Source organism: Paramormyrops kingsleyae, chromosome 21, assembly GCF_048594095.1.
Source record: "Paramormyrops kingsleyae isolate MSU_618 chromosome 21, PKINGS_0.4, whole genome shotgun sequence".
Lineage (NCBI taxonomy): Eukaryota > Metazoa > Chordata > Actinopteri > Osteoglossiformes > Mormyridae > Paramormyrops > Paramormyrops kingsleyae.
Genome location: NC_132817.1, coordinates 1,277,313 through 1,298,859, shown reverse-complemented (window position 1 = coordinate 1,298,859; position 21,547 = coordinate 1,277,313). Strand labels below are relative to the sequence as shown.

Below are 21,547 nucleotides of genomic sequence, written 5' to 3'. Positions count from 1 at the left end.
TGATGATGTCACGTGTGTGTTGATGAATCTGATGTTTATTACAACTGTGTCATCATAGCTCCAGAGAACAAATATTTCAATCGACAGTTCAGGCATCTAAGCGGCACCGAAATGAGGCACCGAAATTCGCGTTCTGTTTCGGTCCGGTACATACCAGTTATATTGGTACCGGTGCCGTATCGGCACCGGATTTCGGTACCCAACCCTAGTGACTGATCTGATGGATGTTAATGGAGGATTGTTAGATTTTGAACTTTTCTGTATGAGACACAGTTTTAATCCCCCCATCTCAGAATTCTTAAAACTATGTAACGGTCTTCCCCGATAATTTGTGTTTCTAACTAAAAACTAGGGCTGGGCGATATGGCAAAAATGTAATCTCGATAATTTTTCCCCATATTGAACGGTAACGATATATATTTCGATATAAGCTGTTAATGCTGCCAGCTTTAAAAGAGTATCCCAACAATGACTGAAGCCACAAAAATTAAAGGGTTCATTAAATTACATTTTAAAAGTATAGTTTATTAACAAAAACAGATGACAGATTTGGCCTTAAAAATTAAAACAATTTACTAAAATTAAAAAAATAATAATAAAAGTTGTGACAAAGTATGGTAAAATCAGTAAATGTACAAAATGTAAACAAAATTATTCTAAAAACATAATTTGTAACACAATTAGACCACAGTGTCTGACTTTAAGAGGTAGGTCAAATGTGCAAAACATTAAATTATACAACTTCTAGCTAGTGAACACAATTTGTAAAACTTTCACATTATTATCTTATTTATTTATCTATTTTTTTGCCAGGAAAACTAGTCTGTGAACAGTGTCTGGCATTAAGAGGTACATTAAATGTGCATAATGTAAACAAAAATATTCAACTTCTAGCAAGTGCACACAATTTGTAAAACTCTATTTTTTTGCCAGGAAGACTAGTCTGTGAGTAGTGACTTTAAGAGGTACATTAAATAAAAGGTAAACAAAAATCAATTTCAAGCTAATGCACTCAATTTGTAAAACGTTTACAGGTTTTTTGCCAGAAAGACTAGTCTGTCCATTGTGTCTGGCTTTAAAGCTGCCCTGTTGCAGCACACAATATTACCACCTGTGCTAAAAGCACGCTCTGAGGGTGAGCTGGTGGCAGGAATACACAAGTAACGTTTTGCCAGGAGGCTCACTCTGGGGAATGTCGCTGCATTGATCTTCCACCATACCAGGGGGTTGGTCTCACTGTCTGCATCAGGAGCTTGCAGGTAGCTGTTTAGTTCAGTTTCAATACACTGTAAAACCCAACTAGTTAAGTTAACTCAAATGTTTTGAGGAAACCGATTGCACCACGTTGTTTGAGTTTATCGACTCAATCATTCAAGTTACTCATATAACTCAATCTATACTGGCAATCTAACTCAAACACGACAGTTAAGGAACTAAATTTATTTGTGTCATAGTAACTTAATGTGTTTATATTATTGACTCAAATAGTTAGGTGTTGTATACTTGATAGTAAAATGTGTTGAAACTAAGACAAGACACTTACTTGTACTCAATCCATTTGACATTTCAAACTCAATCACTTAATAAAAGTTAACATAAATGAAGCATTTTTACATACTCATTTAAAATGATTACTTGGCTGTACTTAATTTTTTCATTCCTACTTTAGTTTTAGCATTGCAATTTTTCAAAATTAAATTAAGGAAAGCACTAACAGATTCTCATTCTTAGTGTAACAATTATTTATTAGCAAAGTGCACTTTGTACTTGCACAAACAGTTACACATTTAAAGATAAAAAAAAATGTTTCCATCAATAAAATGTCAACTATAAAATTGTTTCTTATGTACATTGAGGAATTAGTCATACTTGTGTAAGGTCATCAACAAAGAATTCTAAAATGCACTTTCTGTAGCTTAACATTTCCTTTTAGCTTAACCTTTCCTTTTAGCTTAACCTTTCTTGTAGCTTAACACTTTTTAATTTTTTTCACAAGTTCTTGAAGTCAGTGTCTACCAACAGTATAAAACTAAAGAATATTCAAAACATGTCTTGGCTGTGTTTAAAAACACACTAAAACTGTTCAGCTGTTAAAAGTTTTGTAGCAATGTAACAAAGTGAACGATCTAAACAAATTTCCTTGAACATTAAACATTTTGCTGAACTGGATATGGGGAAATGACTCAACACTTAACTAGTTCATTTTTCAGAGACTGCAGTTTTGGTTTAAGCTGCCTGCGATCACTGCTGAGTTTTAACAGTACCATTTGAATGAACTCGAAAAAACCAGAACATTTCTCTGGATAGCTCAGATGTAGAGCATACATTAGGCCAAACAAGCAAACCAATGCATCAGTCCACGAGCTCTGGGACATTACCACCTCATCTTCCAACACAATGAACACTTGTTTAGTGGAGAAGGGCACTCGACCTGCAGGAACCTCCTCTTCAGTCATGGCCACCAGTGCGACCGTTCCTTCTTCAAAGTCCATTTCATCCTGAGAGAGAAAGTTTTTTTTAAATTCATTCACTTTGGAACAGCTTGAACTTGCTCATGTTTAGTTTATTTTTAATACTATTTATCAATCATCAATACGAGGTATGCAAGTCCCGTTCCTGCAGAAATTCAGTCCAAAGCTACACTTGCATGACTTTGGTCCATCTATCGTCTGTGAGACACAAACAAGTGCCATGTGGCCACAATCTTTATTATGTTTAGTAAATAAAGTGCATGTTGTATTTAGTGTCATGTTATTGTCGCTCATGGCTCTGACCTAAGATTGAAACTGAAGACAGAAAATACAAAGTGACTGAGTAGATTCTTTGGTCTCACCTGTTGACAAATAGATGAGATAGAAGTGAAAATAAAATTAGACAAAAATGAGATCTCATTTGTGCCTCAGACATGTTTGAGCAGAAACACTTTCCCTCTGTAAGGGAAGAGGGAGGAAAGGTAGGAAAAAGAAAAGATGAGGGGAGAAGAGAGAGATAATAGAAGATGAGGGGATGCCAGATGAGATGACAGTGAGAGCAGAGAAGAGGGAAATAAGGGGAGCAGACAAGACAGGAGGAAGAGGAATAAGAAGAGAGATGGGAGAGGCCAAGAGGGAAAGGAGGAAGTGGAGAAAAGGGGGAAGAGAGAACAACAGTGGTAGGAGTGGAGAGGGTAATGCAATTTGTTTTGTACTTAAAAAAAAAACTGCACCTTGACTGTTGTGAAGAGTCTGGATGAATCCTCCTTTAGGTAAACCACGAGGCCAGACAGAGCAACAGTCCTTGTGGCATGTATGTCATTTTTGTCCTAAAAGGATGACAAACATAAAATTAACAAAATGACAGCAAATTGAAGCTGTCCAAAGTACAAGTTACTTACCTGTTTATCGTAATCCAACAGAAGTTGTTCCATTGTCTCTCCAAGGCGCCCAGTTTTCTTCTTTCTGTAAAGCTTGATAAGCTGAGGTGAATATTCATCCAGTGCTGCATAAAAAGCATGCGGCAGATTCTGATTGGTGATGCGATGAAATTCAAAGTAGAGCTAGGGGAAGAGATGTTAGTTAAATTATGAATTATACAGCATATAATGAGCTACTGAGTCAAAACTTACTTGTGACTCAGTAAACAGTCCAGGCCATCTTTCCTTCAGGTCAGCCACAGGGGGAGAAGTTGCCACAATCTCTTCACGCCGGAGCGCAAAAGTACGCTGCATGTGCTCATTAATAAGCACACAGTCTCTTTCAGCAGGTGCCAGTTTGAATTGTTCCACTAATGCAATCCTTCTGAGTTCCAGTGTTTGCTTTGTTTCTCCATAAGGGTAATTTGGAAGGAAGTTCACTTCACCTCTCCTAGCCCTTTTGATGTTGGCCCTAGAAGCTTCTCCATCAGGATTTTCTCTGCTTCGCTTTCCTGCATTTACAGAAACATCCATAACACCAGCTTTGACCAGTTTCTTTCTCAGATTTCCCATTCTATGACGCAAACTATTCTTCCAGCCATCCCACCCGGTTTCTGAGTTTTTTTCTTTAATGCAAGGGTGCTTTTTAACCAAAGCTTCTGCAGCTTTCCCTATCTGCTTGCTGCTAGGATATGCCAGAAATTTATAAATCTCTGAATCCAGAGTTTCCAAAATGTTATGTTTCTGATCAGTTAGCTGAAGTGATTTACCCTCCTTTTCAAAAGACAAGTTCCCTTCCTTCAGCACATGTTCAACCTCATAAGAGAATGTAGGAACTATAAAAATCTCTGGTCATTTGGTGGAAAACATTCAGTAGAATAATGCAGTTTTATACACGAACACATTTTCTAAATTAGTTTGAAATTGAATGCCAGTAAATAGTGAACACAAGTTGAGAACCCCTGCTTTGCATAGTACCAATAAATTAAAGTTCATTTCCATTTCACCTAACTTTTTTTCGTCATTACATGCAATTGAGGATGGACCAAATAATTGGTTTATAGATTTAAATGAAACCCATCTAAAATTTCCAGGTAGAGAAACAAAAACTTAATTCTGGAAAACAATTAGTTTCTCGGTTTTTCGAAAGTACAGAAAAGTGTAAACTGTACTAAAAAAAGCTACTATATATTATAGTTTTAAAAGAGAATAGTTCAAGTTAACCAGGCAAATTCTTGCCATAACATCGCATGTGTGAATTCCTAACTATTAATGCTAATCTCATACACCGAAGCTAAAATCAAGTAAAGAAAACCGCCACTTACCAACCACATGGTGCTAACAGTAGCTTGCAATGTTAGCTAGCGTCATGCTAGCGCCATGCGTTCGAAAACACAACCATGTAGCATAAACGTTTTAAAACGTTCGGAATAACACCCTAAATTTTATCATATTACAAACCGGAGCCAAATTTCGATGTTTTCCTCAGTGAAATACCAATATATATGCTAAGTTGCTAACTATGAGACAAAACTTGTACACAAACTTGTACTTTGTAGTATAAGCATACAACATATATATATATATATATATATAACGCAACTTCAAATGCAGCCTGTTTCACAATTTAAAAAATCTACTTTTTCGACATTTTTATACTTACTCAGACGGGGACCTCTTTAACGTTTCTGCAGCTCTTGAAAGTGCTCGCGTGAGGGTTGTGTGCAAAGCCAAAGTCACGAGTGGGCGGGTTTACGGTTGACAACTTTTCATGGTCGTAATAAATAGTAAAAATATTTACAAAATGATAAAAGCATGTAAATAGATAAAACATTGGATAACATAAGAACAATTAGTTTGTCCTAAATCTAGAAATTAGAAAGTAGAAAGAATTGCGCTGAATTTCGAATTGCGCTGCTGATTTGTAGTTACCGACAACAACATTTCGACAGCATGACTGTCTGGCAGAGCGGGTAAAACGAAGCGATTAGGTACGCGAAGATCCGGGTACGATTCCCAAGCGGCCCCAATTTATTAGGAATTATTAGTGTTTAAATTGTTATGGTAACACAACAATTCTTTGTAGTGTGTGTGTTTTTTAATAAAACTCCAGCTTGCTGTGGTAATGCAAATATTTTTTTAACATAAGACAATGACATTCAGTATGCAAATTCATAATTGACAAATAGAATCTTATATGTAATAGATATTTTACAATTTATTGTTTGTCCTGAAAAAATATGCATGCAGTTTAATGCAATTGTCAACACAACTTAAACAGTTCAAAACCATCTTACTCAAAGTGTCTCAAAAATTCATTAACACTCAATTAATATAAGTTATTACGTTATTTTTTTACCTTTGGGTTTTAGTTACCCAATTACATAGGGTAATGTTAACCTTTCAGCAGAACTGAGTTGGAATAATTAGTTCAATTAGTGAGATGGTATGTTGGGTTTTACAGTGTAGCCTGCTGTTCTGTGAGACCAGATGTTGCAGCAGACTTAGTGTAGGACTTAAAAAAGCTGCCCAGTGTCCTCTTCTGCAGTTTGGCTGGTGTAGCATCAGCACCATCACCTTTGCCTCCTCCCAGTGGAGGAATTTGCCTCCTCCTAATGGGAATTCAGGAGTAGCTTGCGGTGTGCTCTGACATTCATCCAGCTGATGTAGCGTTTCTTAAAACGAGGATCAACAAGGGATGCTATGCTCAAAAGGTCATCAGTGGCAGCATTGTCATATTTCTCATTCAGATAGCTGATGACAGAAGCCTTGATGGTCTTTGTGAGCTCTGAGTCATCAGCTACAGGTTTCAAGACCTCCTCATTGAAAAGATGCAGTACAGGTTTCAGGTATGACACACTCACATATTTTTCACCAGAAAGGGCATCAGTGAAATTAGCAAGTGGATTTAGAGCCTTGCACACAGACTCCAGAACCTCAATATCCTGCCATGAGGGAGCCAAGTGCCTTGTTTTTTTATCAGCTGATAAAACTTTTGCAATGGCCTTCTCCTGCTCTAGCACTCGTGCTATCATTGCATGGCGTGACCCCCACCTGGTCGGTGATTCTGTGATCAACTTGTGCTTTGGCAGCTTGAGCTCCTCTTGAGTGGCCGCTAGTTCGCGTTTCTTTTTCCACGAGAAGGGAAAAGCACTGACCACTTTTTTGCACACACCCATGGCTCTTTGGATTCTCTGGTCTCTCATACTCCCCTCTGATGATGAAGAAAACAGTATAGGCACATGCTCAGAATCTTTACAAGGCAAAGATTTTTTATAAAAAAATACTTGTTTGTGATGATAAAAAGTATTTTGTGATGATAAATTACAATGTTTTGAGATTTTCAAACAATAATGAGAAACAACATTTAGACCACACACACTAGGGCTGTCTTTTTATCCCACAATTCGGAGTTAAATAAAGGCTATTTCACACTGCCCCAATAAACTGACATAATGGCTTAAGCATGCAATGACAACAAAAATGGAATGAATTATGAGAAATTATCACGTTATTATTGTAGAACAGATGCATTACTCACTTTTTAAAACATTAACATCATGTAACATGCTTAATATATATGCATATTTATTAAATAGCGTCAAGCAGGTCTAGACGATCATTTATTTATTTATATCTGCCTTTACAGCGCACAACCACACGCAAGTTGGTGTTTGTTAGGGCAGTGTGAATACAACAGCATTTTCAAACGTGATAGCCTTAAATGCTGTGAAATCGTAAGATATGTTATAAATCCTCATATGCCGTTTTAGCACTGAAAACTTTAACTTTAGTAGATGCTTAACTTACCAATGGCTAGATGCAGCCGGTGACCAAAACACTGTAGGCGAGTCCAGTTTTTAAGTGAGACAACCTTAAAAATGTTTGCGCCGTTGTCCGTTGTAATGCACACCTGGCGGTCCTCGCTAAGGTCCCAAGATGCGAGTGCATCCTCCCAGACGCGCAGAAAGTATTTCCGCAGTATTGTTGTCTGGAAAATATGCAGTCTGCAAGCATCTTGATTTTTTCCAGCTTTCCGCGGCACTCTTCATACAGCTGAGGTAGTGCGGTTTTGGAAAAGTATTTTCTGCCAGGGAGTTCGTACCTGGAGTCAAGCACTTTCACTAATTTCCTAAACCCGTCTTGTTCTACTGTGCTTAGGGGCATCATATCTTTCGCTAGAAAGTTAGAAACGGCCCTGGTTATATCCTTGCTCCTTTTGGAACACCTTTCATAAGGTGTAATGGCCACGAAAGACGACAAGATCGATTTCTGCTTTGGTACAGCCCATTTTCATGCTTTCAGTGTGGTCGTTTGGGTGATGCTTTTCTAGGTAATGGAATAGGTTGGTTGTGTTGCCAGTCTTAGTTTTCACAAACCGACGACATATTTTACAGATCGTTTTAATCTGTGCCTCGTCATTTTTCAGATAGCCAAACCACTTCCATATAACGGAATTCGTGCTACCTTTTTTGTCGACAAGTTCAACATCTTTGGATAATAACTCGAGGTTAGATTCACTTTCGTCGCTGCTTCCACTCATTTTTTTTTGTCGCCCTGGTGTCAAGTTTGCTTCGCAAAGTGCGGTAGGAAATTAACTTTGACGTGCAAGGCACGTGCAAGCTGCACGCTGATTGGCTGTTGTCGTATTGTTCTGCTGTATGATTGGCTCTTAGATTAATCCATATCGAGCAAAAAGAGCTTATCATCGTTATTAAAATCAAATAAATCGCGATTCAATATGATATCGTTTATCGGCCCAGCCCTACTAAAAACAATGATACTCCAAATTATACAACCACAATTGGCCCCGTTATCAATTCAAGATATCTCTCTCCTGGACATAAAATGTAATAACTCTCTAATCAGAAAATGTTTAACCGAAAGGATATTTCCTGGACGACAAAATAAAAATAATATATTACATAAATTTGACAAAAACACAGTTACTAAATTAAGGTCTATGTATATAAAATTCCCCATACCCCCGAAAGCAAAAGAAACACACTACAAAATTATAAAGAATATCTATCCCTCGAAAGAGTTATTTTGTGAAAACAACATTGAGGATACCGACCATTTATTGTTCTGATGTGATGCAGTTCAAATGTTCTGGGATACGTTAACAACTTGCGTGGTTCGAACTATGTAAGTACGACGCAGGTGTAACAGGTGTTCCGGGCAATTCAGTTTCCCTGTTTCCCCTGTCGCGCGCTGATTTGTACACGGTTTTCGATGTTTTTTGTTTTTACAGATAATAAATGAAAGTATTTCAATCGCTGGATAGACATATTTCTTGATGAAAACGGTATAGTATTGCTTATAAGTAGGGCTGTCAAAATTAACGGGTTAACGCGGATTAATCCATCATCATGATTAATCTGATTAAAAATTTTAACGCAAGTAACCCATCTGCAGCGCAGAATGATTCAAAATCACTGAAATGTCTCTGTCAACCCATTTCGGGTTGTTTTAGTGCGTTCCATTTCCCCTCGGAACTTGTTTCAACATGGCGACTCAATTGGTTTGTTTGTAGTTTATTTACTGTTCGAAAAAAAAATATCGCTATGAATGTACTAAAATATTTTATAAAGCTTTTAATGTGGTTTGACTAGTTCGTGTTTCTTGTTTGTCTCTCGGAAAAATCTAAATTTCTCCATTTTCTTCATTTGGAAAACTCCAAATCTGCTAAAATATAAAGCAACAACACACAGCAACGTGTTCATGGAGGCAGCCATGTTTGTTCCGAGATGTGGGTAGCTCGAACGGGAGATTGTCGGACGTGATGTCACTCAACTCGGAATTTCCGAGTTCCGAGAGAAAAACGAACGCACCATGAGTCGGATTCCGGAGTTTTGAAGCCGGAAGTGACTACATGCGCTCCCGTTTCTCTGCTCTTCGCGTTTCTCGGACATCTGAGAAATATCTCGGAGCAGCACAGAGGATCCCGAGTTCAGAATCCAAGATGGCTGCGCCCTTTATCAACAGAAGGGAAAGTTGTAGTCTTATACTGTTTAAGCACTACTTCTCATTTGTGGCTCATTAAATCGGTCGCACACGCTATACCGTCCAACTTATCTGTGGATGTGTTGCTACGGAGTTTTATATGTAAAGCACCGCACGTAATGTGTTATCAACTGATATTGCTAACAATGGCAATTAACCCGGCTAGAATTGGACTTCATGATTAGTTGGATTATTTGTCGGATTTACGGTAGTTCGTGCTAATTGTAAGCGAACGAAGATAAAGACCATTTAAACTGAGGTACCTTAAATCTTGCTTTTTGATATGGGTCCATGGTATTGCACTTCTGTGGCAGATGGAATGCATCCGACTCATGTTCAAGATGTTCAATAAACATGTTAAGTGCATATATATTCCCTTTTTTCTTGGAGTCTGTTTGCTCATGCAAAATTAAATGTGATTAATATAGATTAAAAATGAATGATATTTAATCATGATTAATCAAAATTAATCCACAGGAACCCTGTGATTAATCTGATTAAAAATTTTAATAATTTGACAGCACTACTTATAAGACTATATTATGCGTGACGATCTACTGTATTCACATGTAATAATGTACCTCAGTGATTTTCAGACATCTCACATACATATTTGCCTAAATATTAGGAGAAATATTATTTACTGACATCCAGGATATTTGGTTCCCCCCTGTTAAAAAAGGTATACAGCAACTCTGGGCCTCGGTACTAATAACAATACAGTATTCACATGTAATAATGTACCTGAGTGATTTTCAGACATTTCACATACCTCTTTGCTTTAATATTAGGGGAAACATTATTTCCTGATAGACAGGGGAAACATAGGGAAACCGAATTGCCCGGAACACCGGGTAAATACGTCAGTGATGGTGGAAAATGCAGTCTAATAAGGGTATAGTCACCGTGTAATTTAATAATCTTTAATACCTAATAAGGAATAATTTAGCTGTACGATCACATATAATGTGAAGTTGTCTGAAAATGTAATTTGAAACGTAATTGTTGTGTGGGTCTCTGGTCAAAAGTACGGCAACTGTCTGTAGTGGGCAATAGGGACAAATCTCAGACTGCAAAGTATTGATTAACACAGGAGTGGCTAATTTTATCCAGAAAGGGCCGTTAGGCATGCAGGTTTTTGCTGCAACTATGTGCTTAGAGTAGTACGTAGAGGACTGATCGACTAAACAGTTAGCACAACTGGGTTTGAGCAACTGATCGAACGGTTATCCCAAAAAAACCTGCAAATTAACACACCGGCCCGTTCTAGATAAGATTGCCCACCCCTGTAGTAGCATATGCAGTTAGTGTGTATTGCTTGGTGAAGGATATTGTGTACCCTGTGGTCATTGTGCCATATGGTACACTTCGCCATATACAGTGGTACCTCAGTTCTCGAACTCATTAGAACTCGAATTTCTTCGAGTCAAACCGTGAACGCCGACCTAAGATAACTTGTATGCACGAGGAAATAAGTCACACCGCACGTCAAAGGGTAAAGCTTCAGTCTCAGTCTCGCATTCCCTGCCATAGCATCGTGCATGTTTACACTAGCTGAATACATATATTTAAACCGTAAAAATACATTTAGACAATGATAGACAGTAACAGTAATTATTATATAATAAAATAAATAAAATTTATCTTTATTTAAAATAAAGATTTCTTATTAATTATTTTAATATTAATAATCATAGGCGGAGATCCCGGGGGGGACGCGTCCCCCCCTCACACAAAGTTGTCCCCCCCACAAAAGAAGTTATTGTAAACACATACGTGCTATCAGTAAAACTGTATTGTCTTGTAAAACCACAACGTAAAAGTTAGTCTGCAAATGCAAAACAATGTGTTTTTAATTGTTGAGAAATTAAAGTCCACCCCCCTTATTCCTCAAATTGGTACGGTCGGTCCACACACGCTGTTTCCAACAGGTGGGGCTGCCGGCTATCCCCCGCCCTTCACAGCAGCCGCAGGCTCACAGGAGGCGGGAATCAAAAAGCCAGCAGTTTCCAGCAGTAAGTCATTTATCACACCGCTTGTTCTACAAACTTAAATATGTATGTCAAATGTGGTCATATATGTCGAACATAGACACCGATTACTGGGCGATATCTTTAGATTTTGATCAATTCATGTTCTCTGGTTATTCCAGGATTATTCCACTATTATTCTTCCATTCACTAAGATGACCAAAAGTTCTTTTCCTCGGACACGTACGCTTTCACGGTCTGCCCCTGGAATCTGCGGAGCATTTATAGATCGATGAAAATGACCGCGTTTCATCCTATTTAGCAGATGAATATGGGTAGTAGGGTATCAAAACTAAATCTGTGTATGTGTGTTGCTGTCCAACTGTCAGCAGACCAGGTCAGTTGAAATGGCAGGGAAACGAAAAACGGCAGACGTCAGGTCATTTTTTAATGCTCCAAAACGTCAAGTAAGTAGAAACTTGCATTTAAACATAAAGACATCTATAAACAAGGAAAGAAATGCCTATGAAATTGTTTCAAAATGGTTTCATTAGGCAAAGTCCAGTCACTTGAGCACAGGCAGCCAGAGCCTGTCAGACACAGGCACAGAGTCTCAGGTCAGTCTCTTATTAGGGCATACAGTGTTGTAAAGAACACACCTTTGTTGTTGTGTTTAATTGTGCTTTGGGTTATTCTGAATATTAGAAACATTTCTTTCTATTGTAGGAGTCAGACTGCTCAGAGTCAGGGAAAGTGGTTGAAGGGCGAGACAGAGAGCTTGAGACTTCACAAGATAGCGAGGACAGAGATGCAGCGGTCAGCAGCAGCACCAGCACAGGGACAGTGGAGGATAACACAACGGGCCACGATGACCTTACTGCCAGCACAAGCAATGATACAGGACAGCTGGATGCATGCTTTAGTTCAGATCTTAGTGACTGCACAAAACCATACCAACCACCATCTCAGTGTATAGAAACACAAACTCTTTCGAAAAAGACATTGACTTTCCAGCAGAAATGGTTTCATGATTTTCCATGGCTACACTACAGCACGTCAGTGAGGCTCCGACCACACGAAGCCGGTGCGTTCCCTATCCGATCATTTTTTTTCCTCGTTCTAAAAAAAAATTGCGTAAACACGGCGTCGTCTCAAGAAATATCTGCGTACAAACGAAACCACTGAAAACGGTGTAGTATATATGCCAGACCAGTATGGGGCGCTGTAATTCTGCCATAGAGATACACTATACACAGAGAAGAAGACTTTGGGCATGCGCATAACCTTGCGCGCTGTATACGAACCAAGAAGAAGAAGAAGACGAAGATGGCGAACGCAACAACTTCAAGAGCAAGAGTGGAGTCTTTCGTGTGGACTGACGACGAAGTCGAACTTCTACTCAGAGTCACACTCGACTACAAGTCCACTAAGCTCCAAGAAAACGTGGACTGGGAGTCGTGTCACTCCAAATATAGTGATATAATGGACGCATTTCAGGCACAGTATCCGAGGGAGCAAACCAATAAGGATTTCCCTCACGATGCTACCATGGTCTCAAAAGCCCAAGTCACCGCAAAGGTGAAAAATATCCGCAGCAAATACAGGCATGCGGTGGACACAGGGCGTCGAAGTGGTCAAGGACGGGTAGTACTCATATTTTATGAGCTTTGCGAGGAGATCTGGGGTGGTTCGCCTGCTACACGCTCCATCGATGCCGGCAAGAGTCGTCTACATCGACAGTGGAGCTGTCTTCCGATGCTCCAAACTCCACGGAATCCTTCGACTGTCTTACATCTGCGGTTGTAAAGCAGCGCCGGGATTTGCTCCAGGTAAAATTGGCTCCAGGTTTATGATTTCAAGCTTAGCGAGTATGAATGTGTGAGGCACTATGTAAAGCGCTTTGTTGGCCATGGGTCTGTTAAAAGCGCTGTATAAATGCAGTCCATTTACATATGATACAGTATTGTATGTAGTATATGATGACACAATCAACTTTGAGGTGAACTATTCCTTTAATTTTAGTTCAATTAATGCATTTGTTTAAAAGTAGGTAAAATCAATTGTGTGCAACCACTTACCATAACATTTAGTAAATTCAATGAATTAGTTTTTTTTTCAGTATAGTTAGGATGGATTTATGTTCTTTGTGTAGATGTGTTGGTTTAGTGCATTATTCACATAGCTTTCTGAACTTATTTTGCATAGTAATAATGCACATTTTCTCTGCTTTATTTAAGGCAAAGTTGAACAGCCATAGAGGAGACAGGCTGAAGAGGAAGGTTCCCACCGATCCGGCAGAGGAGGACCTTAAAATAAAGAGGAGGATGTTGGAGTTGATGGAGCACTCTTCTAGACGCAACTCCGACAACATGCTGCAGATAAATACAAACATTGCTAACATTACCAGCAGCATTCAGGAGTGTTTTTCCTTCATGAGGGAATTATTCCAACGTCAATTTACACCCACCCACAGCAGCAGTGGTCAATTCCAAGGGCACCCACCATCATTCATGAACACAACACCACACCCTACTACACCAGCCTTCCTGCACACACCTCTGCCTGATAAACCAGCAAACCAACCTCGACAGTACCGCCCTGAATGCTACACACCTACACCACATGTCACCCCACATCAGCAAACATCATTTTCATACAGACGTGCACTGCTGCAAGATGACACAGAGTGACTGCCCTGTTGCACTATATAATTCTTGATTGTATATTGTTTTCACTGCACGTCAGTTCTGTGCACGGTTGCACTTTATACAGTTTGACCTGTTTTGTGAGTTTATTCTACCTGTACAGTAGTTGTATATAGTTATTGTGTTTTGTGCACTGTTGCACTTTATACCTGTTCAATATTACCAGTTTTTTTTTTAAATGGTTCTTTGACCTAAATATTTATTTTCCAATAAAAAAAGTTCTGGAATTTTTGCAGTCATTTATTTTCACTAGACATATTCAACACAACACTTTCAAAATAATCATTAGTACATTTTCCAAATGTAAATAGTGTAAATACTTAAAAAAAACTGACCAAAATAGGAAAAAAAAAACTTGATGGCCAGCATTTAAGGGTCAAGGTACTTTGTGAGTACTCTCCTCACTCTCTTTCCCTCTCCTTCATTACAGTCTGTGAGGTAGTTGTTGCATTGTGTAGGAGGCTGTAAGTCTTTATCACCTTGCATCGTTCCCAACACAGTGTGTTCAGCCACAGTCTCCTTACAGTTTTCACAAAAATTGTGGAGAACAAAGCAAGCGTAAATGACAAAGGGCAGGTCCTGCAAGTTGATGTCCATAGGCCTTTTCAGTGCAGCAAATCTGGCTTTGAGACGACCAAAAGCACACTCAATGACCATCCGTGCCCTACACAAACTTAACCCAAAGTACTGTTCTTGAGGTGTGGAGCCACCGTTTGCATATTCCTTCATCAAGTAAGGCAGCAGAGGGTAGGCTGGGTCACCAAGAAGATAAATTGGTATGTCCTCTTCGTTGTCCACAATCTTTTTTTTCAGAGGAGGGATCTGGCCAGTCTTAAAGTACAGGTTGAGCTTTGAATTAGCAAAAACCCGTGCATCGTGTACACTCCCGGGCCACTTTATCACAACATCCATAAATCTGTACTTATAATCACAGACCGCCTGTACATTGAGAGAATGTTTGCCTTTCCTGTTGATGTAGTCCATCGAGTTGGTAGACGGCTGCTTGATTTCTATGTGTGTGCCGTCGACCGCTCCCAAACACTGTGGCATGCCGTGAGCACGATGGAAACGCAAAACCAGATCCTCGGCATCGGACTCCGTAAAAGGCAACTTGATGTACTTTGGACCCAGGTGGACAGCGATTGTTTTACACGTTTGCCTGACAACAACAGACACAGCCTGTCGCGACACGCCGAAGGCGTTAGCAGTCTTCCTTAGCCGTCCCTCGTCGCTCAAATAATACAGAGTTAACGCAACCCTTTTAAGTGTAGTAATTGGTGCCCTCATGTTTGTTGTTTGCCCTTCAATATACGGACTGAGTTCTTCGCTCAGGGCGATGAGAGATGCTTTGGACATGCGGAAATTCTCCCTCCATTCATCTTCCACAACATCGCCATTGACAAAGTTGTCCCACCAACTGCTAGTTCTACCTGGTCTTATCCAAAATTTTCTCCTGGTTGCTCTCCTGGTTGTCTTCCGCGGTGGATCTAAGAGCATGTGGCATATGGTGTTGTCCATTATCGCTTGTTGCTCATAACAGTTGCATAGAAGCAATAGATTTTGCTGTAATAAAGCTAGTAGGCTTTGTAGCAACACGAACACAATCATGTAGTCCGCCATTATTGTTGTTCCTGTTACGTGTGACGCAGCCGACACGTGACGTGATGACATCACAAAATATACGGATTGGCTGTAAACACGAAACCGCAAGGGTGTCGTTTTCAGATTTATCCACTTTGGGACCCGGTTTCAAAAAATAGCGGTTTCAGTCTCCTAAAACGCCGGATCCGTGTGGACGAAACGCCAATACGATAAAAAATTTCTACGTATACAGCGAAACGCGTCTCCGTGTGGACAGGACCTGAGAGGAGTCTTGTGTTTTTACTACAGCAAAGGGTTCTCACACCAGACCTCCTTTGGACAAAGAGCTGATGTTGCTTTCATTAGTTCAGGCTTCAGAAATTGGAAAAAAGCCATTGCAAAATTCACAGTGCACCAAAATTCTCAAGCCCACTGCCACTATGTCAGTGTGAGTGCACATCAGTCGAATCCCATCAGTGCTCAGTTGTCCAGCACTTGGAGTAAACAACAGGAGGTGGCTAGGCATTGCTTTAGGAGAATTGTTAGTTCTGTGCGTCTTGTGGCAAGACAGGGATAAGCCATGAGAGGCCACACAGATGACAGTGGAAATCTGCATCAGCTCTTAAAACTCAGGGCAGAAGAAGATGATCCCATTTTGTTAAAGTGGTTAACAGATCATAAAACCATGTACACAAGCCCCAAATTGCAGAATGAAATTTTGAACATCATGGCCAATACAGTAATCCGTGGAATTACAGCGGAAATCCAGGCACTTCCCATTTTGCAGGTTTCTGTAATTATTGATGGTACTCAGGATGTTACTGGTGCAAAACAGGAGAGTGTCTGTCTGCGCTATATGGACCATGACCTTGTCCCACATGAAGAGTTTGTTGGACTGTATAGGGTTTCTGATACAACAGGCCAGGGAATCGCAAAGGTGGCAGCTGATGTTCTGTTAAGACTTAATCTGCCACTGTCAGGTTTACGTGGACAGACCTATGATGGCGCTGCAAACATGGCAGGAAAGTACACAGGTGCACAGGCAATACTGAGGAGGCAGCAGCCATTAGCCCTGTATGTACACTGTGGTGCACACTGTGTTAATTTGATAACACAAGCTGGCTGCTTTGCCAGCCTACTGATCCGTGACTACCTTTCTTGGGTGCACCAGCTGGGCATAATTTTTGGACAGTCAGGAAAGTTCAGGAGCATATTTGAAAATATTGCTATTTGTGAACATGCTCCTCTCATCACCTTGAAACCACTTTGCCCAACAAGGTGGACTGTTCGAAATACTGCAATAATAGCTGTGCTACAGCAGTATAAGAGAGTACTCGACAGCCTAGAGGAGATGGCCAAAAGCACCAGTGGCTTATTTCAGCACTTTACCAAAGGGAAGACTGTGTTGGGACTCACACTTGCGTCTGCTGTTGTTGCAGAGCTAGAATGCCTGAATGTTTCACTGCAGAAGAAAATCCAAACTGTCTCTGGTATGCTGGATGCTGTCAATCACGTGAGGACTTCTCTTAAGGGAAAGAGAGATGATGAGAGCTACCTTGCACTGTACAAGAAAGCTACAACATTGGTTGACTCTATAGAATCCATTGAGCCCATCCAGGCGGCAAACCGTGTCACTGGGAAAGCAGTGGATTACTACAGGGCGGAGTTCTTCAAAGTGTTGGACAGCATTGATGTTCAGTTTGCAGAACGCTTTGACCAGGAAAGTCTAAATATTCTGGTAAAGGTTGAAAGTGCCCTCCTCACTGGAGAATTAGATGACTGTTTAGATCAGTATCCTGAGCTAAACAGAGCTTCCCTCGCTGTGCAGTTGCCTCTCTTCCAGAACAAATACCCATGTACCAGTATTGGGGAGGCTGCAGGGATTCTCAGAGGACTCCCAGTTGAGGTACGGGGCTTGTTTGATCAGGTAGAGGTTCTTATCAGGATTTTGATGGTGGTGCCTGTGTCGTCGTGTGAAGCGGAAAGGAGTTTCAGTACATTGCGTCGGCTAAAAACTTGGTTACGGGCAACTATGAACCAAAACAGACTTAATCTAGTTGTCTGTAATGTCCACAAAGAGAGATTGGACATGCTGAACATAGACAGACACGATCTGCCAGGAATTTGTTGGATGTAGTGACACCAGGAGGAGTACATTTGGTTCCTTTGTTTAGAGAAGTGGTACTTTTGTGACATGGAAATGTCTCTGTTCGACAGACACTTTACTGTAGTTTTTTACAAATAGGCAGAGTCTTGCATATAAATCTCCATTATTAAGACAAACAGCTAAATGTACACCAGGTATGTTCTTCACAATAAAAGACTCCACTGCTGGGTGGAAGAATATTCTCTTCACTGACTAAACCTATCAAATACTGAAGTTTCGATTTGTGTTCTAGTGACTTATTTCTCATTGTGATCATATTTACACAGAAAGGAAGGTTAGATAACTGTTTAAAAAAATAGAAAGCTTCAGAACATTTTACACTCACCTGCCACGTGGTCAACGATCAGTCAGACCCCCTATGAGAGGTTCTGTTGCTCCAGCAGGATTGGAGTCAGCTTCAAACTTAAATAACTAAAAAAGGAAGTGCTGTGGTTATAAGTGATGTCAACTAATTCTAACTAGCATATTATCATTAGTATCCAAGCAATCAGTACGACAAGTTAGTCAAAGTTCAAGAATAAGTTAAAATGCCAGTACTAGTTAGCATGCAAATGCTTACTAGCATGGTAATGGTGGCCAGCATATTATTAATAGCTAGGAAGTAAGCAGTATGAAAAGGTAAGCAAATAAGCAATGAACTAAAATGATAGCATGATGATGCTAGCTGTCACGCCCCGCTCCGTCTGCTCCGTGTGTGCCACGCCCCCTCATTATCCACGTGTGCTTCCCTGATTGTGCCCAGCTGATTCCTGTTTCTTTTGCCTTGTTCTGTGTATATGAGTCCGCGTCTCCCCATGTATGCCAGATGCGGCATTGTATTGTCCGTGGATGTCTCTACCTGTCTGTCTCTTGACAATTAAACCCCATTTACCTGAAGTCCTGGCTTGCTCTCCTGCTTCCCTGCTCGCCTCCTTCGCCAAACGTGACACTAGCTAAATCCTAGCATATTTAGTATCCAACAAATGAAAAAGATACCATACTATGAGTGTATTTTGTGAAATTTATTCCATTTGGCTCACAACTGATAGAGTTACATTTTGGCTCTATAAATGAAAAAGTTAGGGTATCCCTGGTTAAAGGGATTGTTTTATTAAATCTTTGTTAAGTTATAAGTCAAACAAACAAGGGCTGTTCATTTTTAAATTGTCATAACTGTTAATATACTTGTAAGTAGGCCTAATCTATGCTGCATTTTTACTTGTTGACAACACTATAATACAAATTTTCACATTTTTGAAGTAGTTTGCTGTTATTATTAGCTTTGAAAGTGTTTCCGTAATAATGTTGGAACTTCTTCATGCTTACATTTTTGTAAATCTACTTTGACTGTAGTGGAAATTAAGACATTTTGTTGAATGTGGTCATAAAGGCATCAATTCATAACATTATTTAACATGCTGAAGGCAAACTGTGCAAAACAAGTTGCAAAGAAGCAGGAGAGAGCATTTTTTTTCATGTCCCCCCCAAAAATTACTCATATTTTACTGTTTATTGTCACCCCCAAAATTGAAATGGGATTTCCGCCCCTGTTAATAAACCATTAATACATTTAATTATAATAATATTGTCTGCCAAACTGGAACGGAACGGAGACAAAGGCGCAGACGTCAGGGTATCGGGGAATATGGGGTTCAATTACAGGTAAGGCAGGCAAAACGCAGATGGACAATACAATGACCCGACTAGGGAAACAAACTGAAACGCGGAGGAAATACAGAGGACTAATGACCAGGGCTGTGGAGTCGGAGTCGAGGAGTCAGAGACAATTTTGGGTACCTGGAGTCGGAGTCGGAGTCAGCAAAAAGTTAACCGACTCCGACTCCTACTAAATTTAAATGGGAATTAAAAAAGTAAGTTGAAATGTCCCAATTCACAAACAGTCATAATGAACTACTTCTCTGCTGTAAGAATAAAGCCCAATGCATGCAGTGCATAATGTTACCACAAAACGAACATGTCAAGTAACCATGAAGCATGCTTTTCATTGACTGTATGCGTCACTATATGGGATGTAATGCACAGGTAAGGTGCGGTACTGCTTTCCATTGTGTCGTGTTCCACTGTTACAGGGAACTGTGAACCTAGCCTAAAGCCCCCCATACATTTACAGATGCACGTGAGTCATCACGCGTCAAACGCCTGAAAAATCATCTGGTGTGTTCTCAGCTCCGTCGGCTCCCCTTCGCTATGCGCTACCCTTGAAACCTTGTTTTCATTGTGTTTGTCTTTAATCTGGCATTATAGTAGAGTGTTGGCTTCCTAGCCAGTAGTTCTGTGGTGAAATGACATGCATGTTGCCTTCCTTTCCTTCAATGGATGTAGAAAATACATTAGCATAGTATATACATACAGAGGAGTCGGAGTCGGAAGATTTAGAAACTGAGAAGTTGGAGTCGGAGCATTTATCTACCGACTCCACAGCCCTGCTAATGACAACAACCAGAAACAGCTGATCACACGGGTATTCCACACGAGGTTAACGAGGGGGCGTGGCACACGGAAGGAGAGGACGATTGGGGCAGGACACATTGGGTTTTTTTTTTAAACTTTACACATTGTTTGTATACATTTATTTTCTTACTTTACAAATGACTGTTTTGATTAATTTGCTTAGATGTGTTTAGTGCAGTATATGCTCTTCTTGTTTTATCCGGTTCATTTTATGTTTAAATGCTAAAAAAAATACACATAAATAAACATATTTAGGTGTAATTTTTTTGGGGGCCGAGAACCAATTAATTGGTTTTCCATTATTTCTTATGGGGAAAATTCGATCAGAACTAGAACTTTTTAGGATTCTATCCGGAGTTCTGAACGGATTAAGTTCGTGTTCTGAGGTACCACTGTATTATAATTCTTATTTCGGGAAGTGTAACTGTTCAATCAATTTTTTTCCAAAGAAATTATGTCTTACTATACCACAGCCATTATTTATTCGCTTATGGAGAATACCGTTTACTGAATGTTTACAAAAATCAGCTCAAAAACTGGCAAAAAAAGTTGTGCGTAAAAGTATAAAAAGCATAAACATCGTTACTTAATCATTGATATTGGCCCTGAGGTTCAAGTATTTCTGCTGTAGTTTAGTGGTGAACGAGACGCTTCACCTTCTTTCCTCGATCAACAATCTCCGGAATAGAGGTTTTGTGAGAAAACCACGTTCTGAGATAACACCGTAATCCAGTTAAAATTGAATTTACAATTCCATAAATCTGTCAAATGCAAAATATTAAAGACGAAATATATTTTTTCATTTTAATTAATACGTCAATTGTAAACGAATAAGCAAATGTATATATAAATATGTGAAGTATATCATATAAAAATTTACCTTCAATTCACACGACAAACCAGCAGATCCAATATGAAGCCGCAAATCACCTTGATAGCTCGTAGACGCACGTAACTTTTTACTTTGAAAAATGCTTTGTTATAACCATGACAACGGAAGTACTTCCGGTTCATTGTTCTTACTTATTCAGTCTAGTTTCACGGTACCGCTCTCAGCCCTCATGTAATGTCAATTTTTGTAGCAATTGTATGTTTTCGAGGAAATAGAAGTGGAGTAGCTGTATATAATGTCAAAGCGAATAAATACATTAACTTAATTGTTGTAAGAGTTGTTTTTTTATTTTGCTTATCTATTAAGGATTATCCAGCCTGTGCTTTAATTCCAGTTCAGTTCCAAGCCCGTCCAGCTTTATCGCATCTATGTAATTTATTGCCA

At 39.6% G+C, this 21,547-nt stretch overlaps 1 long non-coding RNA gene across 8 annotated transcripts; it reads right to left on the bottom strand.

The window, feature by feature from the left end:
- Positions 1 to 504: 504 nt before the first annotated feature.
- On the bottom strand, positions 505 to 21,512 carry LOC140581461 (uncharacterized). Of its 8 annotated transcripts, none has more exons than XR_011984535.1 (7): positions 21,152 to 21,512; positions 18,146 to 18,231; positions 5,055 to 13,739; positions 3,605 to 3,903; positions 3,374 to 3,535; positions 3,206 to 3,301; positions 505 to 2,498 (listed from the first exon to the last, which is right to left on the bottom strand). It is a non-coding gene; the product is annotated as an uncharacterized lncRNA (long non-coding RNA). The 8 variants fall into 8 exon arrangements; XR_011984530.1 differs by having other exon boundaries at positions 3,374 to 3,903; positions 5,055 to 6,207; positions 6,446 to 13,739; XR_011984533.1 differs by having other exon boundaries at positions 3,374 to 3,903; positions 5,055 to 6,066; positions 6,446 to 13,739.
- Between the last annotated feature and the right edge of the window lie 35 nt (positions 21,513 to 21,547).